This window comes from Pinus tabuliformis, chromosome 9 (assembly GCF_031772625.1).
Source record: "Pinus tabuliformis cultivar Carrire ecotype Pingquan chromosome 9, CPIR1, whole genome shotgun sequence".
Classification (NCBI taxonomy): Eukaryota; Viridiplantae; Streptophyta; class Pinopsida; order Pinales; family Pinaceae; genus Pinus; species Pinus tabuliformis.
In genome coordinates this window covers 608,510,690-608,537,293 of record NC_142307.1, presented here as the reverse complement: position 1 = coordinate 608,537,293, position 26,604 = coordinate 608,510,690, and the positions used below count along the sequence as shown (strand labels likewise).

General features: G+C 40.3%; 1 protein-coding gene across 4 annotated transcripts in view; it reads right to left on the bottom strand.

Annotated features, from left to right (window-relative positions):
- The window catches only part of LOC149150062 (uncharacterized), a 50,430-nt gene that overhangs the window by 1,765 nt on the left and 22,061 nt on the right, over positions 1-26,604 (bottom strand). The gene's annotated exons all lie outside the window — the stretch shown is intronic.

Below are 26,604 nucleotides of genomic sequence, written 5' to 3'. Positions count from 1 at the left end.
CACATTCTTTTGTGACAAGCAAAAGATCAACCCAATACAAGCCAAAAAGAATTACTGAAAACATGCAAACCCAATTCCTTCATCAAGCTGTACTTGAGCTGTAAACCATTTGACCTATATTTCTGAAGAATAGTAGTAAGCAATGTTCCACCAAGACTCCGAGATGGGGAGACGCGGGTGCGGGGAGACGCCCGTGGGAGTACCCTCAAATTTTAGGGAAATTTAGGGGGGACGGGGGACGTCGGGGTATATATTTTTTTTTCCTTTTTAATATATATATATATATATATATATATATATATATATATTCAAATTCATATTCAATAATTAAAGCATAAATACAATTATACATACATAGTTGAATTAAATACTGAAACACATTGATCCAAACTCATCATCCTTACTAATACACACATGATTCATCCATAGACCACGAGATTCAATAATGAAATACTCCAATCCATATTCATTATTCATTATTCACCATTTTAGAATCTACACTGATTTAAAAATTAAATTCATCATTCATCATTCTAGATTCTAAATTGATTTAAAATTAGAATTCATCATTCTAGAATTAATTAGTACTAAGCAAAATAGACTATAATAGATACTGAAATCTGAATACTGGAATAATAAACTGATATAAATAAAACTCAAAAACAAGTGGAGTGATGAGTCTAAAAGTGTTAAAATTGGCAACTAGGGCCAAACTCCATGTGGATCATCTTATTAATGGCCGCTGATATTTTTCTTGGATCCCTCTCATAGAGAGGTGTAGGATTGATCTAAAGATCATCCGATTCCAATAAGTATTCATGGAGATATGAATTTATTTGTGTTATGGGACAATTCGTCAAGGTCGACCAGCAATCAAATAAACCCCTCATGTGCTCAACGTTTTAGTATAAATAGAAGAGGCCCTCAAGTCATTTGGACTCACACACTCTTGTGATCTCTCTCTTCACTCTGTTTTGGGTTTTATGAAAGAGAGATCTAGAGGGAGTGCCCTAGTCTAATACGCTGCCCTAATGAAGATCAAATCACAGCCATGGAAGTAAAGCCTATATGCTGCCCTAGACCCTAACGCTGTCATGGAGGAGTCCTATACACAGCTTCTTATACGCTGCCATGGAGAGCCCTAGTTACAGTCAGGGAGCAACCCTAGACGTGAAGGAGAAAGGGTCTTCTAGGAGTGCCTACACTGCCCTAATTTACAGTCAAATGCAGTCACGGAAACACAGCTAGGAGAGGCTGAACGCAGGTCTATAAGAGACCCTAAGACGCTGTCCTTAAATGCCCTAAGCACTGTCCTAGGAGAAGTCATCTAGACGCAGAGGAAGGAGGGTCTTGTTATGCCCTAGCCGCAGAAAATAGGAGGACTAATGCAGCCCTCTAAAAGCAGTTGAATGACTTTATAGAGGAGACCTAACTTTATGGAAGACAGGCCTTAAAAGCTGTCAAGAAAGGGCTCCTAAATGCAGTCAATGTATGATCTAATATGCACTTATGGAGAGCACAGATCCGCAGATGTATGAGACTCTAAATCGCAGTCTCAAGAGGTCTCTATGGTGCCCTAGGACACAGTCATATATGCTGCAACAGGAGGCAAGTATATGCAACAAAGGGGAGGCCTTAATCCGCAGTAAAAGGGAGCATCTAGCCACTATCGAGGATACCTAAGAAGAGGCTCCTATCCGCTGTCCTGAAAGTGCCCTTAACGCTGGCCAAGGTGAAGCCATCGTAGAAAAGAGAAACCTTAGCAGCAATGAGGAGGTCTGGCTGCAGGCTTATGGAAGACCCATGAACTGTCTCTCATCCACAGCTAGAAGGGTTGCTAAGTCACAGCTGAAGGAAGCTTCAGCATAGCTGTAGGTGACAGCTCACTGCTGTAGATGTTAGTACTATGATAAAGGCTGTTCCAGGTATGAGAATGCTTGCAAGTGGAAGTCACAATCATAAGGTAAACTTGTGTGATGAAGGAGTCTGCACTCAGACTTATCTCAGACCATGTAGGGCTGGCTTCAAATGATTGGATGCTAACATTCTGAAGCACTGATGATTATAAAGACAGTTACTTCTGTGTTGCTATGTGCTAGGCCATAGGCCATAGCATGGGTCTCTTAGAGCTGCTCTATTGGTTAGAGATTATGAACAAAGATTAATACAGCCACAGGTGCCCTCATCAAATCAGCAGCTCTTCACTGTCAAGGGACATGCTACAGTTCTATCATTGATTGAAGACTGTCATGGCAATTCAAGATTGCATCTTAGATTAGTCATCATTAACAGAACGATGGACTTACTGCTGTTGTCATAAAATCTCAGATTTATGTATATGTACTCTCTCTCTTTGCTGAACTATTGAAGAACATTTAAGAAAAATTGATCAAGGGTTTCCCCACATTGGGGTTTGTCCCTGGCTAGCGCCACATCTTGTGTCCTCTTGTCTTGGCTTGTCTTCTGTGATTTATATTTATGTTCTATCTGCAGTTTACTTTAATGCTGATGTGATTGCTAATCTGGAAAAGATATTGAGCTAACTGTGAAAATTGAAATAAATTGCTCTAAGCATAGAACATACCTAAACTTAACATGGTATCAAAGTTGAGGTGAAGACAATGCCCAAGCAAGAGTGAAAGAGCAATGTTTGTCCCTGGCTAGCACCACATCTTGTGTCCTCTTGTCTTGGCTTGTCTTCTGTGATTTATGTTTATGTTCTATCTGCAATTTACTTTAATGTTGATGTGATTGCTAATCTGGAGAAGATATTGAGCTAACTGTGAAAATTGAAATAAATTGCTCTAAGCATAGAACATACCTAAACTTAACATGGTATCAAAGCTGACATGAAGACAATGCCCAAGCAAGAGTGAAAGAGCAATCACCAAAGACAGTTGGGAAAGGACAAAAGGATCAATGGATTACTCATCCCTCTTCAAATTCACCAAGCGTGAAATTGAAGCAGAGAACATTATCAAAATGGCGTAGCGGAAGCTTATGATGGCCTACCTAAAGATCACTTCATTGGGAAGTCCGGATCTAAGGGTGGGAAGAAAGGCAAATGACTTGTTCGGCCATTATGCGAAGGAGTGTCCAAATGGTGGGGACACATCACTTTATGATGATAACAATCATTCCAGGGACATCTTCAATGATCAGAGGAATGACAGGTAATGCAACTCATCAAAGAAACGGTCAGCTCTTTAGAGAAAGCAAGGAACCCCAAGTATGAAGAATCAAATGTTGTTTCTGATAAGATAAAGAAGCGTTATCATGTATTGGCCCTCTCCTTCAGGTTCTTTGGGAATCTGGCTTATTGATTGTAGTGCTTCAAGGCACTCCATCGAATAAAAGGATGCTCTCTCTAATTTGGTAGAGATGGAAACAATCGTGGGATTAAACTTGGAGCTGATGCCACCTATCCCGGAAAGGGTGTAGGGAATGTTACCCCTCAATTGAATGAGGGTAACTCAATTCATTTACAGAATCTCTTTTATGTACCTGACCGCAAGAAGAACCTGGTGTCCATTTCAGCATTGGAAGTCAAAGGTTACAGGGTGGCATTCATCGATGGAAAGGTATGTGTTTGGAATTTTCAAAGATGTTTTTATCTTTAAGTTCAGGGTTGGCAATTTGTATCAAGTTGCAAGATGGTTCATTGGGGACCATGTCAGTTGACAGATCTCATCTATAGCACCAGAGGTCTACTTATGGGGCTCTACCCGATGTGAGTCAGATGGTGACTCGGATGCCTGAATTCAAGAAAAACATGAAGGTACATGTCTAAGATGTACCAAAGGAAAATCTTACAAGGGGACCATTCCCCTCATGTAGCAGGTCCACAGGTTTGGAACAACCCGAGGGGTTTGAGATTCATGATCGGGAATCTCATGTGTGCAGGTGGAAGAAATCCCTCTATGGCTTGAAGCAAAACACCCCAGGTTTGATATGAGAGGATTGATAGCTGTCAGATGAAGTTGAGATTCACTAAGAGTGAAGCCGATCCAAACCATTGTTTGAAGGTTGTGGATGATAGACCTCTCATACCGGCACCTTCTGAGGACGACCTATTTCTGACAGGTGCAGACCCTCTCATTTGCAGAAGTAAGAGGGAGTTGGATTTCGGGTGTGGAATGGTAAACTGCAAGCCCATGACTACCTCGAGGATCTTAACTTTTTAGAAGTTATGTGGTTGTGATGCCAAACCAGATTTGGGAAATGCCTCTGAGTTTCATAAACTCATTTGCATTAATGTTCTTGGTAAACTTCCGTCCGGATATATGTTTTGCAGTTAGCATGGTGAGCTCATATTTGGTTGAGCCTCACTAGATTGGTGCCAAGAATTTTCTGAGATATCTTCGGGGCACAATCTCTCATGGACTGAGATACACTGCCCGAAATATGAAGCTGCGTGATTATTCGAATGTTGACTGGGCAGGCAGTATGAAGGATCACTAGAGCTCTTCTCAGTGCTGGTTCTCCTTGGGTTCTGCTTCGATATCATGGATGAGTAGGAAGCAGAAGTCAGTTGCTATAAGCACCGCCAAGACCGAATACATAGCTACGAGTATGATCTCGTATGAAGCTGCCTGGTTGTGGAAGCTCTTAAGTGAGCTATTTGTGCACATGATGAATACCACCGTGATCCTCTGTGACAACCAGGGGGGATTTGATTGTTGAGGAATCCCGTATTCGATGATTGCTCCAGCAAATAGACATCAGATACTACCTTATCTGGGATATGGTACGTCGATGAGCGAGGAGGCTCCATCGCATTGAGACTGATGTACTAGTCACAGACATTTTCTCAAAGCCTCGGGGAAAGGCCAAATCTGTGACTTTCCCGAACGACTTGGAGTCATTGAGAGACCTTCTTATAAGGGTCCTGCATGTTGCATGCATTGAGCTCTGGGAGCTTTAGGGGGCTTGGGGTACTTACTGAAGCAACACATGACCATAAGGCGACTCACCCTCCCCTAATGGTGCGCTGTGTACAGGGTGAATGGCTTAGCCTTCCCTTGTGATACCCCGAGGTGACTTAGGGACAGGATGATTAGTTCTCTTGTCAAGGCATCCTACCCATGCAGTATGGGACTCATGGGAAGTACCTCTCATCTAATCAATGAGCAGGGAAATGGGATTAGGGACCATGGTAGTACTATCGATGGACGCATCGTTGTATCTACCGTACTCCCTATGCTAGAATGACCTCCATTGATATGGGATCAGTATGAGTGGTTTGAGACACTCTCTTATAATATTGATCTGGGATCAATAAAACTGAATTCGAGTCAGTAGAGAATGGTATGAAACATTCTCGATCAATTCTTCTTCTTCATGGTTCAACAGACTAGAGCAGACCAGAGCAGTGCAGTGCAAGGCACTAGTCGCAGAGATAGTACAATCGGATAGATGGATCAGCGAATGGAGTTCTCCCTAATTGGAGGGAGTGTTAAAATTGACAACTAGGGCCAAACTCCATGTGGGTCATCTTATTAATGGAAACTAATATTTTTCTTAGGATCCCTCTCATCGAGAGGTGTAGGATTGATCTAAATATCACCCGATTCCGATAAGCATTCATGGAGATATGAATTTATTTGTGTTATGAGACAATTCGTCAAGGTCGACCAACAATCAAATAAACCCCTCGTGCTCAATGCTTTAGTATAAATAGAAGAGGTCCTCAAGTCATTTGGACTCACTCACACTCTTGTGATCTCTCTCTTCATTCTGTTTTGGGTTTTATGAAAGAGAGCTCTAGAGGGAGTGCCCTAGTCTAATACGTTGCCCTAATGAAGATCAAATCACAGCCATAGAAGTAAAGGCTATATGTTGCCCTAGAAGAGATGCCCTAGACCCTAATGTTGTCATGGAAGAGTCCTATACACAACTTCTTATATGCTACCATGGAGAGCCCTAATTACAATCAGGGAGCAGCCCTAGACATGGAAGAGAAAGGGTCTTCTAGGAGTGTCTACACTGCCCTAATTTACAGTCAAATGAAGCCACGGAAACACAGCTAGGAGAGGCTGAACGCAGGTCTAGAAGAGACCCTAAGACGTTGTCCTTAAATGCCCTAAGCGTTGTCCTAGGAGAAGTCATCTAGACGTAGAGGAAGGAGGGTTTTGTTATGCCCTAGCCGCAGAAAATAGGAGGACTAAAGCAGCCCTCTAAACGCAATTGAATGATTGTATAGAGGAGACCTAACTCTATGGAATACATGCCTTAAAAGTTGTCAAGAAAGGGCTCATAAACGTAGTCAATGTATGATCTAATATGCACTTATGGAGAGCACAGATCCATTGATGTATGAGGCTCTAAACTGCCGTCCCAAGAGGTCTCTATGGTGCCCTAGGACACAGTGATATATGCTGCAACAGGAGGCACGTATATGCAACAAAGGGGAGGCCTTAATCCGCAGTAAGAGGGAGCATCTAGCCACTATCGAGGAGACCTAAGAAGAGCTCCTATCCGCTGTCCTGAAAGTGCCCTTAACGCTGGCCAAGGTGAAGCCATCGTAGAAAAGAGAAACCTTAGCAGCAATGAGGAGGTCTGGCCGCAGGCTTATGGAAGACCCATGAACTGTCTCTCATGCACAACTAGAAGGGTTGCTAAGTCAAAGCCGAAGGAAGCTTCAGCATCGCTGTAGGTGACAACTCACTGCTATAGATGTTAGTACTATGATAAAGGTTGTTCCAGGTATTAGAATGCTTGCAACTGGAAGTCACAGTCATAAGGTAAACTTGTGTGATGAAGGAGTTTGCACTCAGACTTATCTCAGACCATGTAGGGCTGGCTTCAAATGATTAGATGCTAACATTCTAAAGCACTGATGATTATAAAGACAGTTACTTCTGTGTTGCTATGTGCTAGGCCATAGGCCATAGCATCATAGCTTGGGTCTCTTAGAGCTGCTCTATTGGTTAGAGATTACGAAGGAAGATTAATACAGCCCACTATTTTAAAATTCGGCCGAATCGAATCCGAAACGACCGAGTTGATCCGAGTCATTGAAGAATTTTATGACCCGACAGAAAAACCAGTTTGGGAGGCCGAGTCAGTCACGACTCGGTCAACCCAGCCGTTTCCGCATCTACTCGGCCAAGTCATAAAATCCGGCCAGTCACCCAAAAAAACAACGATTTTTCTAATTTCTTTTTTAACTTTTTAACATTTAGCTGATTGTTGGGGACTCCAGGTTGTTTTCTAAATTGGTTAAGTGCTATTTGGGGTCCATTCCCCTCTCCTAGTATTGATATGCTATTCAAATTTCATGGTAATGTTAAATTCTTATAGTAAAAGTGACATTCTCCTTAATCTTCATTTTCATCCTTTTACTTAAATTTTTAACATTACCATGAAATGACTCGGGATGTTTGAGAGTGGTTCCGGCCTCATTAGATTTCATATGGAAAAAGTAGAATTTTAAATTTCATTCAAAATCCAGCAGACTTATCAGTTTTTCAGGATTTCAGGATTGGAGGATTGCAATGTTTCCATTGAATTTTGTCATGTATTAGGGTATGGAACTCGTATTTAATCAAGAGCACCAATCCCTCTATGTACCTTCATGTTAGTGACATTTGTTGTTGATCTCCTCCGAGATTCGCTCCCAAACCAGGAGCTTTTGAAAATGTCGCTCCTGCTCCTGTTTTCGCTCTCGCTCCCCACTTTCGTTCTCGCTCCCGTTTTCGCTCTCGCTCCCCACTTTCGCTCCCGCTCCCAAGTAACACTGAGCCAGATGATGTTGGCAACCCTAGCAGTAGCCAGTAGTACTCGTCACAAACTTTTGTTGTAGAGGCCATTTATAGCCTCCTTGGTTATGTGTTTTTGTTTTGATCTCTATGTTGGGTTGTGTTATATTCTTTCCACGTAGTTAACAGAGGGTTTGAGGGACGCCCGTAACCCCACTTTATGGGGCACCCCATGTTAGGTTGGGCGGACCCACCTATGGTTTTGTGCATGATTTTGGCACATGTTTTTTGGACGCGATGGTTTTCGGTCCATGGTATTGGACGCGATAGTTTTCAGTCCATAGTATTGGATGCTTCGGCATGTATAAATATGTATTATAACATTGAAAGGAACATAATGAAAAATCAAGTTGGTAGTCCCGGTTTTGGGATCCAAGGGAAAATCTCTGTGTATATGTGTTTTATGTGTTCTACTCTAGCATTATTTTATTTTCTATGTTTTAGAATTCGTATGCAGGTAATTTCTGTACAGGGTTAAAACCTACATTTGGTATCGGAGCAGATTTGCCTTCAAGGAGACGCCTTTGTTGCTGAGGGGTTTCGCTCGGGCCTGTGGTAGACCCTATTCAGTGGGAGATCTGTGCGATCGATTCTGGTGGTGAAAGAAGATGGCGAGCAGTGGAAAGATAGAGATCGAGAAATTTAATGGTCAGAGTTTTGAGTTGTGGAAACTCAAGATGGAGGATTTGTTGATGGATAAAGATCAATGGATCGCAATAGATCCAGGTACTAAACCAATGGGAGTGTCCGATGAAGAATAGAAGAAGTTGGATCGGAAGACAGAGCACAATACGATTGTGCGTCTCAGATTCAGTATTGTTGAATGTATCAGAGGAAGCTACAGCAAAGGCTTTGTGGGACAAGTTAGGGACTTTGTACCAATCTAAGTCTTTGGTGAATAAAATGTTCCTGCGGAAAAAGCTGTATAACCTGAGGATGAAAGATGGAGACTCGGTGACAGAGCATCTGAACGCATTTAATACTGTGGTAAGTCAGTTAGCATATGTTGGTATTAAAATTTCAGATGAAGATAAGTGCATCAGTTTGTTGTGTTCTCTACCAGATTCGTGGGATAGTCTGGTTATTGCAATAGGTAGCAATGCAACTGCCTTGCAGTTTGATGAAATAGTCTCAACCTTGCTGATGGAGGAGATGAGATGGAAAAATATGGAGAGCCAAAATGGTGATGCCCTGTCTGTACGAGGACGGTCCCAGAACAGAAACAAAAATAAGTCATCGAGTGGGAGATCTAAATCTCCAGGAAAACCTGTAAAAGTGGTGTGCTGGAAATGCGGAAAGGAAGGCCACTTCAAAAGGGACTGTAAATCTAAAGCTCCTGACAAAGGAAAGGGATCTGATGAAGCTCCTTCTGTAGAGGCAAAAACCATCTCAGATGAAGGTGGGGATGTGTACTTGATTTCTTCAAGTACACATGTAGATCATGAGGCATGGTTGATTGACTCGGGTGCATCCTTTCACTTCACTCCCCATAGAGAGTGGTTTTGTGAGTATGAGAAATATGATGGTGGTGATGTCTTCTTGGGGGATGACAGGAAGGTTAGAATCATTGGTCGTGGAAAAGTAAAGTTGAAGCTGCAAGGTGGAAGGGTTAGAACACTTTCGGGTGTTCTGCATATTCTGCATTAGCCAGAAATCTGATTTCTGTTAGTAAGCTGGATGATGCAGGTGTAAAAACAGTGTTCGAGAAGGATACCTGCAAGATGGTTCGGGGAGCACTGGTATTGATGCGGAGAGTTCGGATTGGAACTCTGTACACGCTGCAACGTAGCACTATTGTTGATGGGTGCAACAGTTCCATGGTTCCTGAAAGTGGAGTAGAAAATCTAGTGGTCTCTGGAGAAAAGACCATGCTGTGGCATCAAAGGCTTGGACATATTGGAGAAAAGGGCCTTCGAATACTTCATGGTAAAAGTATGGTAGAAGGTATGAGTAATAGCTCTCTGGATTTTGATTTCTGTGAAAATTGTGTATACGGGAAGCAGAATCGGGTGAGTTTCCCCTCTAGTGGTAAGAGGGCGAAACATATATTAGAGCTTGTACACAGTGATGTGTTTGGACCTGTGAAGGTTCCATCACTGGGTAAGTCTGTGTACTATGTATCATTTATAGATGACTTATCAAGGAATACATGGATATATTTCCTTAAGAAGAAATCTGAAGTCTTTGATAGGTTTAAAGAATTTAAGGCTCTAGTGAAAAACCAGACAGAGAAGAAGATAAAGGTGCTGAGGACAGATAATGGTGGAGAGTTTTGCAGTAAGGAATTTGAAGAATTCTGCAAGAAGTGTGGCATAGCACGGCAGAAGACTACTCCATATACACCTCAGCAAAATGGAGTTGCAGAAAGAATGAACAAGACATTGATGGAAAGGGCAAGAAGCATGCTCAATGGTGCCAGGTTAGGACAGGAATTCTAGGCAGAGGCGGTGGATACTGCATGTTACCTGGTCAACAGGTCACCTTCATCAGTGTTGGAGACAAGAGGTATGGACTGGTAAGAAACCCTCTCTTTCACATCTGAGGGTATTTGGATGTGATGCATATGTACATGTTCCAAAAGAGAAAAGAACAAAGTTGGATAGTAAATCTGAAAAGTGCATCTTTATTGGGTATAAGGATGGTTTGAATAGTTATAAGCTTTGGAACCCAGTAACAAGGAAGGTTATATACAGCCGAGATGAGGTGTTCAGAGAGGTGAAAGATGTTATTAAACATGAAGACCAACCAAAGGAACCTGAGAAGATAGAGTTTGAGCTAAAGGAGGAAGAATCAGACTCTACAGCAGAGGAGGAATCAGAAGATGAAAAGCCACAAACTCCGAGTGTGAGAAGATCAGTTCGAAAAAGAAGGCAGCCAGAAAGGTATAGTCCATCTGCTTTCTGTTCAAATTTTGCTTTGTCTGTTACTGATGATGATCCCAGAACTGTGAAGGAAGAAGTGGATTCAGAGGATGGAAAACTCTGGAAAGAGGCCATGGTTGATGAAATGACATCTTTGCACAAAAATGAGGCTTGGGATCTGGTGGAGTTGCCGGCTGGAAGGAATCCCATTGGCAGCAAATGGGTGTTCAAAAAGAAGACAAATGCAAAAGGAAAAGTGTAGAAATACAAAGCTCGATTAGTAGCAAAAGGTTATCCCGGGTGTCAGGATTGATTTTGGTGATATTTTTTCCCCTGTTGCCAATGTAACTTTTATTAGATTGCTTTTATCTGTTGCTGCTGCTTTTGATTTTGAGGTAGAATAGATGGATGTGAGACAACATTTCTTCACGGGGATCTGGAAGAGGAAATCTACATGAAGCAACCTGAAGGCTTTGTGGTGAAGGGTAAGAAAGAACTGGTATGTTAGTTAAAAAAGTCTCTGTATGGGTTAAAACAATGACCAAGGATGTGGTATCAGAAATTTGATACATTTATACGGGGACTTGGCTTCACCAGAAGCAAAGCAATCACTGTGTATTTTAAATTAATTGGTGACCGTGTTATTTATCTGGTCTTGTATGTGGATGATATGTTGTTGGTTGGAAATGACAAAGAAGTTATCGAGGATTTGAAGACCCAATTGTCCTCCAAATTCAACATGAAAGATCTTGGTGCTGCAAACTATATTTTGGGCATGGAAATTAAAAGAGATCGGGCAAAGAGGAAGCTCTGGTTAAACCAGAGGAAGTATGTCGAGACAATATTGCAGAGGTTTAATATGCAGGATAGTAAACCGGTGAAGGTTCCTATTCCTGTAGGTGTGAGGTTATCTGCTGAATAGTGTCCCAAAACACAAGAAGAGGAAGAGGACATGTCCCATGTTCCATATGCAAGTGCAGTCGATAGCCTGATGTATGCAATGGTCTGTACTAGACCAGACATTGCACATGCAGTGGGAGTATTGAGCAGGTTTATGTCAAAACCAAGGAAGGAGCACTGGACAGCAGTGAAGCGGGTTTTCAGGTATTTGTGTGGCACTAGTGATTATGGTTTGTGCTACCAAGGAAGACCAGGATTGGATAGAGTGTTGGATATTCATGGCTTTGTTGATGCAGACTGGGCTGGAGATCTGGATCAGAGAAGATCTACAAGTGGGTATGTGTTTAACCTATTTGGAGGTGCAGTCAGTTGGATGAGTAAGAAACAATCTGTAGTGGCACTGTCAACTACAGAGGCAGAATACATGGCAACCACTCATGCAAGTAAGGAAGCAGTTTGGTTGCAGAGATTGTGTTCAAGTATGGGGTTAGTATAGGAAGCTATAAGGATAGACTGTGACAGCCAAAGTGCAATTTTCTTGGCAAAGAACCCCGCATATCATTCAAAGATAAAGCACATTGATGTTTAGTATCACTTTGTGAGGGATATGATAGAAGACAAAAAGGTGTTGCTGGTAAAGGTGGACACTTTGAAGAATATTGCAAATGCATTGACAAAATCTGTGAGCTCTGAGAGGTTCTCTTGGTGTAGAGAAACAATGGACATTTCAGGGCTAGAAAAATTACTAAGCTCTCTTGTGGCTCCCTGTGGAAAGGAAACAACAAGTGGGAGAATGTTGGGTTGTGTTATATTCTTTCCACATGGTTAACAAGGGGTTTGAGGGGCACCTGTAACCCCACTTTATGGGGCACCCTATGTTAGGTTGGGCAAACCCACCTATGGTTTTGTGCTGATTTTCGCACATGTTTTTTGGACGCGATAGTTTTCGGTCCATGGTATTGGATGCTTCGGCATGTATAAATATGTATTATAACATTGAAAGGAACATAATGAAAAATCAAGCTGGTAGTCCCGGTTTTGGGATCCAGGGGAAAATCTCTGTGTATATGTGTTTTATGTGTTCTGCGCTCGCATTATTTTATTTTCTATGTTTTAGAATTCGTATGCAGGTAATTTCTGTACAGGGTTAAAACCTACACTCTATATCATCGTGTATGTATTGGACAGTGCACTGGGTACCATTTTGATATAATGGATATATTCATGAGCCTACTTTGATCATATGTTGTCTTCTATCTATATTCTAATGCTGTGTGTTTGGAAACATGAATGAAAAACTTTAAAATTATGTGTTTTTATAAAAAATAAATATTTAATGTATTTTTTACAACGACCGAGTCATTGAAATCGAGCCGGCCCAGTCGATACCGAGTCGGAGTTGGAGTCGGAGTTGACCCTCAGTGGAGTCGAAGTCGGAGTCGGAGTTTTAAAACATTGATACAGCCACAGGTGCCCTCATCAGATCAGCAACTCGTCATTGTCAAGGGACATGCTACAGTTCTATCATTGATTGAAGACTGTCATGGCAATTCAGGATTGCATCTTAGATTAGTCATCATTAACAGAATGATGGACTTACTGTTGTTGTCATAAAATCTCAGATTTATGTATATGTACTCTCTCTCTACTAAACTATTGAAAAACATATAAGAAGAATTGATCAAGGGTTTCCCCACATTGAGGTTTGTCCCTGGCTAGCGCCACATCTTGTGTCCTCTTGTCTTGGCTTGTCTTCTGTGATTTATGTTTATGTTCTATTTGCAGTTTACTTTAACGCTGATGTGATTGCTAATCTGGAAAAGATATTGAGCTAACTGTGAAAATTAAAATAAATTGCTCTAAGCATAGAACATACCTAAACTTAACAAAAAGTCGCTCTAAAGTACAAAGAGGGCTTGGTGCTCTTGATTAAATACTAATTCCATACCCTTGGACATGACAAAATGCAATGGAAACATTGCAATCCATCGAATCCTGAATTCCTAAAAAACTGTTAAGTCTGGATTTTGAGTGAGATCTAAAATTCTACTTTCTCCATATGAAATCCAATGAGGTCGGAACCACTCTCAAACATCCCAAGTCATTTCATGGTAACGTTAAAAATTTAAGTAAAAGTCTTGTCACTTTCACTTTAAGAATTTAACATTTCCATGAATTGCATAGCATTAGTAGGGAAATATGGTCAAATACTAGGTTTTCCCTGTCATAAATCATTGTTTACAAGCAAATTTAACGAGGGACGCATAGCCCATATTGAGGAGGGATGCCCAAGCGTCCCCTTTTTGGGGGGTCACGTCCCCCACACTGGGGAAATGTCCCCCCCTGTGTCTCCCTACGTCTCCCCAAAAGGGGGGACGTGGGGAAACGTTTCCACAAACGTCTCCCCATCCCGGGTGCGTGGGGTGCGTGCACCCGACCCTGGGGGACGCGTCCCCGTGGAACAATGGTAGTAAGTTCCCTTCGGTGTTAAAAAGTTAAGTCCAAGAATTGCTTTTACACACCTTATGTTTAGAACAAGTAATAAGCTAACAGAAGCTAAATTGTAAAATAATTAAATATTATAAATACATTTAAAAAAAATAAATAATCATATGATTAATTCAAGTCAGAAGAATATCAGCAATGTTAAATGAAACTCCAAAAACTAATGAACACTAGAACATATAAATTACAAGCAAAGGGACCCCTTGCAAAGCATAAGTATCATAGCTGTTAGGTATCGAATATGAAGATGGCACTCAAATGGTTGGTGGGATTGATATTTTACAAAAAGCTAAATAAACCCACAACTGTCTGTTGTTCACTAAATGTGGATTGTATTCATCTTTTGTTAAGCCACAGATGCTGGGTTATCAATAAGAAAAGTGTTTGAAGGCAAGTGATAGTTGTTGTCAATGTGCTCAGTGCCATGTGTTATGACCCTTAAGTTTCTTTGGTGACTAACCAGGCTTTACTAGACTCTGGACTTTTCTGACCAATGCATTTTCAAAGATTGTGTCAGGGATAGACCATAGCAAGAATGATTTTATCAATACTTCTGTCAAGACTTGAAGTAGAGATGTTGAAAAGAAAAAACTCTGACAGAAAGTTGAAAATAGATTCATCCAGATGGACTTCAAGACAATGATTCAGGTTGCTACAAAAGTCATATTTCCATTAAAGCAGTGGGATTTGTTCCTTTCACAAAAGGGTGACTGTTCCTAATTAATCTTAATCCACATGTTTTTTATTCTAGGCAAATACCAGGTTGACCTCCTGAATATGTGCTTCGACAGGTAGTTGCTGCCAGTGTTGCACTATTCGCCAAATAATCGCGATAATATCGTTTTATCTCAATTTTTTCAAAACAAAGATAAAATCGGGCGATAAAATCATGGTTTTTTTATAGCCGATTTTATCGAAAAATCGCTATTTTTATCCAAAAAATCGTGGGAAAAAAATAAATAAATATATATTTATTTTATGAGGAGGAGTTGACCCAAGCTACCCTTGTCACCAGTAGAGGATGTGGTCTACCTCCTGTAGTTCCTAGTTCTTCAGCTTCTAGAGCACAACAGAGTCTGCTGCCAACTCCACTGACATCTACATCTAGAGGGGCAAAGGAAATCAGTAGTATTAGACTTTAGTTATTTGGTTCATTTCATTGTATATGACATTATGACTCATGATATGAGATACATTATTATATTTTTTGTTGATATTTTGAGGCTGAGTTGGGCAGGAGTCAAGACTTACTATTCAGGACATGATTAACTGTTATGTGTGATGTAGCATAAGAAATGATATTAAACATCTTATATATTAGTTCTTTTATCATATTTATGTGCCAATGTATTTATTTTATGTTGTAGATGGTTTAGATATTAGATGGTTTAAATATTAAAAAAATTGAAAACAATGAATATTTTTGTATGTTACGATTTTTTCCCGATTATTACCGATTTCTTCCCAATTTTTACGATTTTTTCCGATTTTTTCTCCACGCTGAAATTATCCCGATAATGATTAGTGCAACATTGATTGCTGCCAGAGACCCTGTTCATCATGGTTGCGCCAAGAGACGCTCTACAGCCCAGCATAGAGTACATGTGTAGGCATTATATGTTAGACATTAAATGTAAACATGTTAGATGTAAAAATAATGTCAGCTCCATATGTAATATGTAATGTTTTAAATGTCAAAACTTAAATGAATTTATATTTGAAATATTGATATATAGATTAACTCTTATCATTCTCTTTAAACTTCGAAGGCCTGTGATGGCTGCAGTAAAAAGTGTCCAGGCCTTTTGGTCCATTGCATGCTACGGAGGTATTGATATGGCACAGACTTGGACAGATGCTATGGTTCCTTTTACAGATCAGGTACAGGGTGTGTTTGATATGGATATTAAATGAGTGTGTTAGTTTGGCACAATGATTTAATTTGCATCTGTAGGGGGATTCAAAGCATGGAAGGAGAGCTTGGGGGCAGCTGAAATTTTCTTCCATACAGAAAGCATTGCCGTCCTACTCACTGTCACCACCATTGCCATTGTGTTGGAATGGACCAAGTGAGATTGAAATTGCTTGCCATGTCACCCACGCCTTAAACCCAAGGACCTATTGTGGTTGCCCTAAACCTGTTGTTTAGACCGTAATAATGGCGTGATGCCCTTCTATCCTGCACACACATGCACATGGCTAAATTAAACTGCAAGAGGCAGAGACGGCTAGATTGAAAAGTAAAAGGCAGAGTGAGCAGACAGAAGATATCAGTGACTTTTAATTTTTTATTTTTAATCAGCGACTCTTTTATGCATCTACGGTTTTAGATGAAGGTCCAAAAGCCAAGCTGCTAAAAACATTTAATGCCCAGTTCCTGCTCAAGGATTTGATCGATCACAGTAAATGTCAAGAGTACTCCATCGATAGCATCTTTCCTTGCTGCTATTGTGTGGCATAAATGGATAAAAGTGGAGTCACTGCTATACAAAAGTAGGGAGTTCTCAATCAATAGCATCTTCCCACATTATTGCATAAAAGTAATGGCATTATTACATAAAAGTTGTTGATGTACAAGAGTTTTTGGATTTGATCGATCACAGAAAATGTCAAGAGTACTCCATCGATAGCATCTTTCCTTGCTGCTATTGTGTGGCATAAATGGATAAAAGTGGAGTCACTTCTATACAAAAGTAGGGGGTTTTCAATCAATAGCATCTTCCCACATTATTGCATAAAAGTAATGGCATTATTACATAAAAGTTGTTGATATACACGAGTTTTTTAATATTATGTAGAAGTTTTTCTAAGGTTTACTCAACTTTCGAGTAAAGGGGTGAACTCTGTTTAAGGGTACACCAACCCATTATTTCGATTTTAATTCTCTCTTATGTCATTTTTATAAGTTGTTGCCAGCATGTTGGACCAATGAAACTCCTTGTTTACATCCTACCACCTGTCCATCAACTACATCTGCTGTTTTCCTATTGTTGGTAACCTTGATCCATCAAGTTTCAAAGAAGTGATAAGTTCACCCTCCTAGGCCAATGTGCTCCCACAAAGGGGGGTGTTGTTGAATAATGGAAGCTATCATGGTCATGTTACAAATCATGAGGTAAAGGATCTACAGAGAATTCTCCAACAAACCCTGATTCAATAAGATAAACAAATTGAAATATTAACAATGCCTTAATGATGAACCCAAAAGACTTCTAGAGAGTGTGCAACACAAGTATAGGCGTCCTTGGGAAAAAGAATGAATATTTTCACACTTGAATGAGATGACGCTACAAATTACAATGAGGGACGTGGTGTATTTATACCAATCCACTGGGGTTAAGGTGCTATCCCTGAGGAGGAGACTACACTGACCATACCCTAAAATACAATAAAGCGTAATAATATTTGTAACAATGCACAACTACCCACAAGCCAGCCCATAAAGGGCCTCACCTACCCACATAGTGGGCGGGTATGTGGCCACAAGATTGGCCAAAATATCTCAACACCTACCTTTAAGTAACAACGGGAAACAGAGCTGACACTTCATCAATAGATTATCATAATAGATCAACATACCATCCCCCCAACCCATAATATTGTTCTACGGTCATTGAAAGCCATACTGCTCATGAAGAAAGCCTTCCTAATTGATAATAGGGCTGATTGTGCTAAAAAGGGTCTTTAGCAACACAAACTCATTTGTAAAATACAGGAGAGCCAACCGAAATTAGGGCCAAGCCAGCCCATAAAAAGCCTCCTACCCACATGGTGGGCTGGCATGTAGCCACGAGATTAGCCAAAATATCTCAACACCCACCTTTAAGTTAAACAACGGGCAATAGAGGTGACACTTCATCCATCGATTATCATAGAATATCCATATAACACCCCCAACCCATAATGATGCTCTAGAGTCATCAAAAGCCATACTGCTCATGAAGAAAGCCTTCATGATTGATAATAGGCATGATTGTGCTAAAAACGGTCTTTAGCGACACAAACTCATATTAGTAAAATACAGGAAATCCAACAAAGTTAGGGCCAATGAACTATTACTAAGAAGACCAAGCAAGAAAGTCAGCAACATCAGTAAGAGTGGCAATAGACAATGTAGTAGGAACATTGTCGTTGATGTTGTCATCATCCAACTCTAAGCAAGATATGTCATTACTAGAAGGAAGGGGATCACTGTCACCATAGGGCCTGTTACCCACAATCTTGTTATTGGGAATGATCATTTATTCAAATGATAGTTGGACTATGAGATGCTCCAGTGAGAAAGGGCATAAGTCCAGATCAGAGATGATTTATTTTCACAATATGGACAGCTGCTTACTTGGGTGGCAGATTATGTTTATCACTCAACGTTCAAACAAATTTGCAGATCAGGTACAGAGACCCATAGCTGCTATCCTGATGAGCACTATGTGCAGACCTTCCTCCATATTACAGATACCTTTGAATTATGAGTTTGTCTATCATGAATGTAGACTGGTCTGAAGAAAAATGACACCTGTAGCAGCCTTCTGACCTGGTAGAGTGGTTGTTTGGCCTAATCCACTGTTGGCATGTAAATGATGCAAAGGAGAATGGGATGAAGTCATCAAGGATGGCAACGCATCCGTGTCATAGATGGAAGTAACCATGGTTCAATTGTGCAAGTAATGACCTAAAAAAACAGAAGAGCTTTATGACCAGCACACTCTGTTTCATCAGAACTGAATTGAACCTGTAGAGTACTAACAAGACTATTGTTCAAAGATACAGGTTGAGAGTTCATGCTTACTAAATGAGAATCATGATTTACGATTGGTTATCAATGCCGTCAACAATAATATCAGTGAGCAGAATGAAGCATTTCAGTGTTTGGCACATGGAATGGTGGGAAAAGGTTTGCTGAAATCTAAAAGAAACCAAATTCTAGTTTATGACAGCTGTAGACCTACTCAGATTGCAAGGCACAGCTGCTAGATAAGTGTGATCCTGGTGTCCTTATTGTTGTAGGTACTGTATGTGGCCACCAATGAGGACAAAGAGTAGATAATTCCGAACTCTCTTTCATCAGAGTTTGGGCAGGGTTGGACGCAGACATAATGTGAAAAGGTGCACTCAGCTTTGCGTCTTTTTTTGTGTGTATATGTGTGTATGCGCACCTTGAAGTGGAGATATGTTGAGCCAACCTGAATTTAAAATAGGAGGGCCAACCTATTGAAAAGAATTGAATGTAGATATTATTTAACAGTTTTGGTGGGCTGACCTGTCACATGGAATATACGGCTGACCTATATGCATCTCCAACATTGATCCAGGTGGATATTGATGGCCACCTGCCTATTCCACTTGGACCCCCAACAATGTTTCTTCCAGCTTCCTTAATTTTAGCACAACTTTCTTTTTTTTGCATTTTTTTCGGGTCCTAAACTTTCGGAGCTGTTTTGAGGTCCTAAAAGATGTTTTTTGGGAAAACAAAGAAACCGGAAAAGTGCCCAAATTCATTTCATGAGTCCAATTTTTGCCTTGTCATGGAGATCTTCAAAACGAGGTATTATGATAGCCAAATGGAGATCGTATGCCAAAGTTACGACCTCGGGAAGTTGGCAATCCAACTTACCCCAATGGGGCCCAAAACCAGTGACACTTCATCTCCTAGGGTTAAGGTTTCACACTTATTTATGATAAAAAGGCCTCCAAGCCTCATTGTAACACATTTCAGAAGGGCATGTAGTCATCACATCTCTTCTCATAGATAGCTATTATCGTTTGAGCTAGTTTATTTCCATTTTGCATGAAACATGTTTTCAGTATTTTGTTATTAATGAATTGGAAGTTACGTTTTTGCTATAACTCTGTGTTTCTATTTAAATTTGTATTTCATTTCATTCATGCATAAATCTGGATGAGTGGTATCAGAGTGGCTTGCTTTTTCTTTGTTTTTTTGTGCATATCCCCAATGAGGTCAGGGTATAAGGAGTTAGGACCTGAATTGGTTGAACCCTTGCAAGACTGGCCTCCTAACCCTAACAACCTCCCATGGCAAAAGAAAAGAAAGGCGAGGGAGCGGGATATCCTTTCAAAATGTTGCCCGAAAAATCCCTCAAGTGACAAAGGAACGAGATGATGGATAACTTTTCCCAGATCCTTCAACAGGTATCAACGAACGAAGCATCTTCATCCGGCAGCCACCTCGATGGCATTACCCCCTTCAAGGTACAAGTCAACTTTGACATTCTTATATTTGAAGGCTAGATAGACGCAAATGTCATAAATAGATGGTTAAATCTACTAGAAAGATATTTTTCGGTCCATAATTTTTCCAATAGGGAAAATATTGCTTTTGCATTCCTCAAAGTCAGCCCCACATCAAGGACTGGTGGGAAACCTAATGTGAGAAAAGGGACGAGAAAGAACCCTCAATATTTTCAACTGCACACACTTGGAATTATTTTTGAGACGTTGTCAAGGAATAATATTACCCTATTAGGAGCTATGAAGATAAGTATACAAAATGGACCACACTACGGCAAGGTAGGGACCAAGCCATGTCAAAGTTCACAAATATTTTTCATACCCTTCGCATGAAGTTGGGTATCAAGGATTTTGAGCAGCATGTAGTACTCAAGTATTGTGGCTATCTACACAAATACATCCAAGACGAGATGGACATCTCCACACCTAGCGTCACATATTGATATGTTGTCAAGATCGAGCAGAAATTTAAATAGAAGTAAGACTTTGAATCTACGAATCTGAAGCAAGGAAGGCACCCCCAAATTGTAGAACAAAGGATAGAGCCAAGGTGGGGTAACCTAGAATAACCCACCAAAGCCACAAGTAAAGAATAGCACCACAAAGACGAAGGACACAAGTAAATGATGTGAGTTCCATAAAAGCCTCACTCATAACACAAAGGAGTGTCGCGGCAAGCAATCACTGGTGGTCAAGCTAAAAGCTTCAAAGTCTGATGCATGTTCCAACTCTAAGTTGAAACCCGACAAGGGGAAACAGATTATCGATGCAAAGCTCAGCGCCACCGTTGCCACCACCAAGGTCTAAAAGATTGAGCCCGAAGATCCCAAGAGGGGGTGTCTTTTCCACTCACAGAGGTGGGTAAAGGGTTCTCCCCTGCACTTCATTGTTGACAGCAGGAGCCAAAAGAACCTCATCTCAGCTGAGGTCGTGAAGCGATTGGGCCTACCGACGACACCACACCGGCAGTTGTACACCATTGAATGGCTCCACCAAGGGCGAGATCTCCACGTCAGCCAACAGTGTCGCCTGCCCTACAACATTCAAGCCCTTCATGGATGAAGTACTATGTGATGTTGCTCCCTTTGAAGTTTGTGATGTGTTATTAGGCCAATCATACTTGTGGAAGCATCATGTTGTGTATTAGTCCATGCCTTACACTATTATTATTACTTTGGGAATAAGTTATACAATATATTAGAGGTAGTTTCGCTAGTGTTTTAAAAATCGGTTGATTCACTAGCCCACCAAATCAAATAGGCAGAGAAAAACCCGGTTTGACCCCTCATTTCGCCATAAAAAAGGAAAAAACAATCCAAACCGGTCGATTCCGTCCTAAACCGGTTGGTTAGCTGCCAAGGTTACGGAGGACACACGCAATGCGGTTTTCCAAGGTTGTAGAATGTTTTGGAGGGAAAATAAGAGTTCTTTCCCTCCAAAAACACCCTCTCCAAGCCTTTAAAAGGACCTTGTCCCTCTCATTTGTCTCACACATCTCATTTGGAGTATTTGTGAGTTGGATTGGCAGCTTGGAGATTGTTGAGTTTTTGCTAGAGTAGTCATCTTGGAGGCTTGGAGTTAGAGTTGGAGCTATTTTGGAGATAGTTTGGAATTGTCAGTGGAGTTGGCATTTTCAAGAGGAGGCTAAAGAAGCTAGTTTGCATTTCCAGGTAAAGATTTTCACTTGAAAAATCCTCATTTGACTATTGTCCATGTATTAAATTTTTTTGTATTCTAAACTTCTAACTTCTATCATCTATGCTATCAAATCTCTAGTTCTATGCTATCAAATTTTGTAAGCTACATGTGCATTTGTTTTCCTAAATTTAGCTTTGGTTTTCCATGTTTCTTAGCTGCAATTTTTTTTAAATGGCAGATTTCTTTGCAAATTTTAATTATTTCAAGCCAACATGGCTCCAAAAGCCAAGGACAGTGCATGGACTCATTGTGATTTGATTGATGGAAAAATGATATGCAAATTATGCCATAAACCTATTGGAGGTGGGGGTATTCTCAGATTGAAACAACACTTGGCTAGGGTAAGAGGCCAAGTAAAGCCATGTGAAGCACCAAATGAAGTGTTAGGTCCTATTAGGGCAGAATACTTTTCCAAACTTGAAAAGTTTCATGAGGATAAGGTTAGGGAGAAGGCCGTTCAAGATGTCATTGCAAGGAAGAGGGAATTAATAGCAGCGATGAAAGAGAGTGGGTATGATGATTATGAAATTCAAGACTCCTCTTCTATCCCTTCCACCAATGACCCCTTTCATTATGTTCATCCTTCTTTTGGCCAACTATCAAAAGGAACAAAGAGAACAAACATCCATAGTTATTTCTCATCCTCCAGCATTGCCTCTTCTAATCCTACTTCCTCCTAGCCAAGTCGTCAACCCACTTTGGATCAACAATGGAAAAAGCAATGCAAAGAAACTTCTTATCAATATTTTGCTAGATGGTGGTATGATGCAGATATCCCATTTAATGTTGCTTACTCACCTTATTACCAAGCTATGTGGGACTCGGAAAGGGCTTCAAAGGCCCTAGTATGCGTGATTTAGGGGAGCTCTTTTGCAAAAAGAGATTTCTTCCACTGATGAGTATTTGGCGAAGTATAAAGATTCATGGCTCAAAATAGGTTGTTCCATCATGTCAGATGAATGGACCGATGGAAAGAACCGCACTATTATTAATTTCCTTATTTCTTGCCCTCAAGGAACCATGTTTTTTATATCAGTTGATGTGATGATAAGGTGAAGGATGCAACCCTTCTATTTGAGCTTTTGGATGACATTATTCAAGAAATGGGGGAGCAAAATGTTGTGCGGGTCATCACTGATAATGCCTCAAACTATGTTCTTGTTGGAAAGATGCTCAAGTCCAAATATAGGACCGTATTTTGGACTCCATGTGCTGCAAATTACATAGACCTCATGCTTGAGGATATAGTCAAAGTGGAGTGGGTAAAAAACATTGTAGAGCATGCCAAGTGCATTACAAAATACATTTACAACCACTCATGGGTATTGAGCCTAATGAGGAAAAATAATTGGGGCAAAGAGCTTGTTAGGCCTGCAATTACGAGATTTGCAACTCACTTCCTCGCATTGCAATGTCTCAATGCTCAACATAAAAACCCGCAGAAAATGTTTTCTGATTATTGGACTGAATCTCGGTGGGCTCGTAGACAAGATAGCAAAGACACCAAAAAGAAAGTGTTTGACAATTATTTTTGGAAAAGATCTGCAGAGCTTGTGAAAATTACTTAGCCCCTTGTTAAGGTGGTAAGGATGGTGGATGGGGGAAAATTGACCATGGGCTACATTTGTGAGGCTATGGATTAGACAAAGGAGCAGATACTGGCAGCTTACAAGGACAGGTTAGCTAGATATGGTTGTATATGAGAGATCATTGATAACAAATGGAACAATCTTACAAGGACAGGTTAGCTAGATATGGTTGTATATGAGAGATCATTGATAACAGATGGAACAATCAACTCCATCGTCCTATACATGCAGCTGGGTAGTTTTTGAACCCAAAGTATCATTATAAATCTCGACTAGGAGATCTGCAGGATGGGGAGGTCAGAGCTGGATGATTGATTGCTTGGAGCGCATGGTCCCCAGCCATGCAGACTAGTTGGAAATACATAGACAACTCACTCTTTTCAGTATGGCAGCTGGTACCTTTGGAAAAAGCTTAGCAAAGATGGCAAGAGATGTGGATCAACCAGGTAAGCAATTCCAATTTCCAATTTGTTTTTCTTTTCAAGTTAAATAGGAGGAACGTACAAAATTTTTAACCTCTTCCCACGTGAACTCGAACGACCTATTGCTTCCCAGAGAGACCGTCGGTTTCATGAAAGAAAGATTTGTGCACTAAATCAACAATGGAGACCACTTGCGAAGAATTAATATATCGATAATAAGTTCCATCATCGGAATCCTTACAGACTTTGCAAAACATGTGATGGCTGCAAATCTTTGTTATATTAATAATCTCCATGGACAGACATGTGAACACTCTGTGTGTCTCTGTTACATTAAAAAATTACCACTGTCTCCCAATTCCTTGCATCCATAAACTCTGAATAGTGGGCTCTAGCCAGCACGTTGTATACAAAGCAGGCCTGAAATACTGGTCTAAAAAAGTAAAGGTGTATAGAAACATTCATCACTATTGTCAGATTTACACAGTTCTAACTGTTCAGTTTTCTTATTTGATTGGGTGTTTATTCGAAATTATTAACATTGAAGCAAATGTGCGATATTGCTAAAAATGGCCATAGCCACTTTTGACTGCTGCTTTTTGATATGGTTTGCATAGCTAATCTTACATATGTAATCAATGCCTATTCACTGTGTTTGTTTGCTGGAAATCTTATGGTATAGCCTAAGGCTTCTGGCATATGAGAGTAATTATAAACATAGGAGATAAGTCATTGGGAATGTTAAATGGGTGCTGGAAGAGTTGAACATGGGTGAGATGTTATTTTGCTGAAAAACTAATAGCAAGATATTATGTGGTTCTGGTACATGTTGGGTTAGATGAGAGCTGGAAAATTCCGCTATGTTGATGGGATTTTTCCTACAGTTGTACTACTTGATCTCCACTAGTTGATTGGAAGGGTAGAGATCCAAAATAGGTATTACTTTATGCCAAATAGGTAAGAAAGGTAATAGGCTCCTTGCTGGATCTTGATCAAAGGCCAACTGGATGAGCAAGACGAGGTCCTAACATCATGAATCCTATACACATGAATCATGAATCATGAGGTCTGTACATCATGAATCATGATGTACAGAGAGAACCATCTCTCCAAAATCTGAACTTTTTTGGGCACTATAACTATTTTAAATGTTGGCCTCTTTCTAGAATAGTTAGAATTTGTGAGATTTATATGTTTGAAGCTATGTCATAGGGTTCGGCGAACCTGAAAAAAAAATTTGAAATTCGTTCAGGTTCGCCGAACCTGAAATTCGAACCTCAAGTCGAACCTGAATGAACTCGAACTTGAACGAACCTCAACGAACCTGAAGGTGAATTTTAATGAATTTTTTAAGGTTCGATTTTTTTAATGATGCACTGAGAACTTCATTATGATAGCCATGATAGCTGTTTTATCCTACCTTCATCACTGTACTCTAGACCATCATGTTGACTGTGATCATGCAAGAGTGTATTCCATGACTGCAGGATCATTGTGATCTTTCTTACACCGAGACAGTGAGATCATGTAAAGATAGTGAGGGATCCGAAGATCTTTCCATTACATGTATATATACATTGACTCTTAAGAAATAGATCCACCAAGATGAGATACTATTCCTCACTATACTGAGGTCCTTACTGTCTCATTTATTCCGAGATTGTAATGGTTACTGTGGCTCTTTGTTATGCAGGGATTGTATCCTCCGAGAATGATCATTTCTGCGGCTTTGTTATTGTGCCACAATTGTAGTATATATATGTGTGTGTGTGTGTGTGATTGAGACAACGTCTAACATCAATCTTATTAGGCCGAGAGAGAGGTTCTATCACTGCTGTTCTTTGTCTAGAGTCTAGACTTCTACAGGAGTATCACCGAGGCCTTGATGCCAAGACTGCTATGCGAGATCCATTGACACTGTGCCTTTGTCCTAGATCTTTGCTACTCCATTCAGCTGAGATCCTCACAGGTATGTCGAGATCACTAGCTGTGCAATTGTGATATGTCTAGGTAGATTTGTATGCTAAAACAGATATGCCGAGAATGTCTAATCCTTCAATCTTTGCAACGTCCATTATACAAGGTTATTCCTGCTCCATTAGACCGAGGTCATATATAGATATATATATATAGATATATATAGATATATAGATATATATATATATTGAAAAATATGTATAGTCGAACCTAATGCCGAACCTCATTCGAACCTGATCGGAAAATTCGAATTCGAATCGAACTTAATCGTTGTCGAACTCGAATTCGAACTCGAACCATGTGACATAGGTTTGAAGTGTGGAAATTTCACCATCAATACCTTCTAAATTCATTAATATATTGGAAAATAAAAATTTCAATCCTAGAAAGAATTAAATCACCAAATTCCAACTCAAATAACCAAAACTTACAATAATTACACAACGCCATGATTGCACTCTCAACCAGCCACAAGGTTCATTTAATGCATTTGGATGATGCGTACTTCTCTCAACAGTTACTGGTATCTATACATACTCTGTTTCTGTATTGAATTGACATCAAACTTCCCTCATGTTATATAAATACTCTCGTGATTCTGTCTCAACCCTTAACAGTACAGATCCAGAGGAAGGAGGAACAT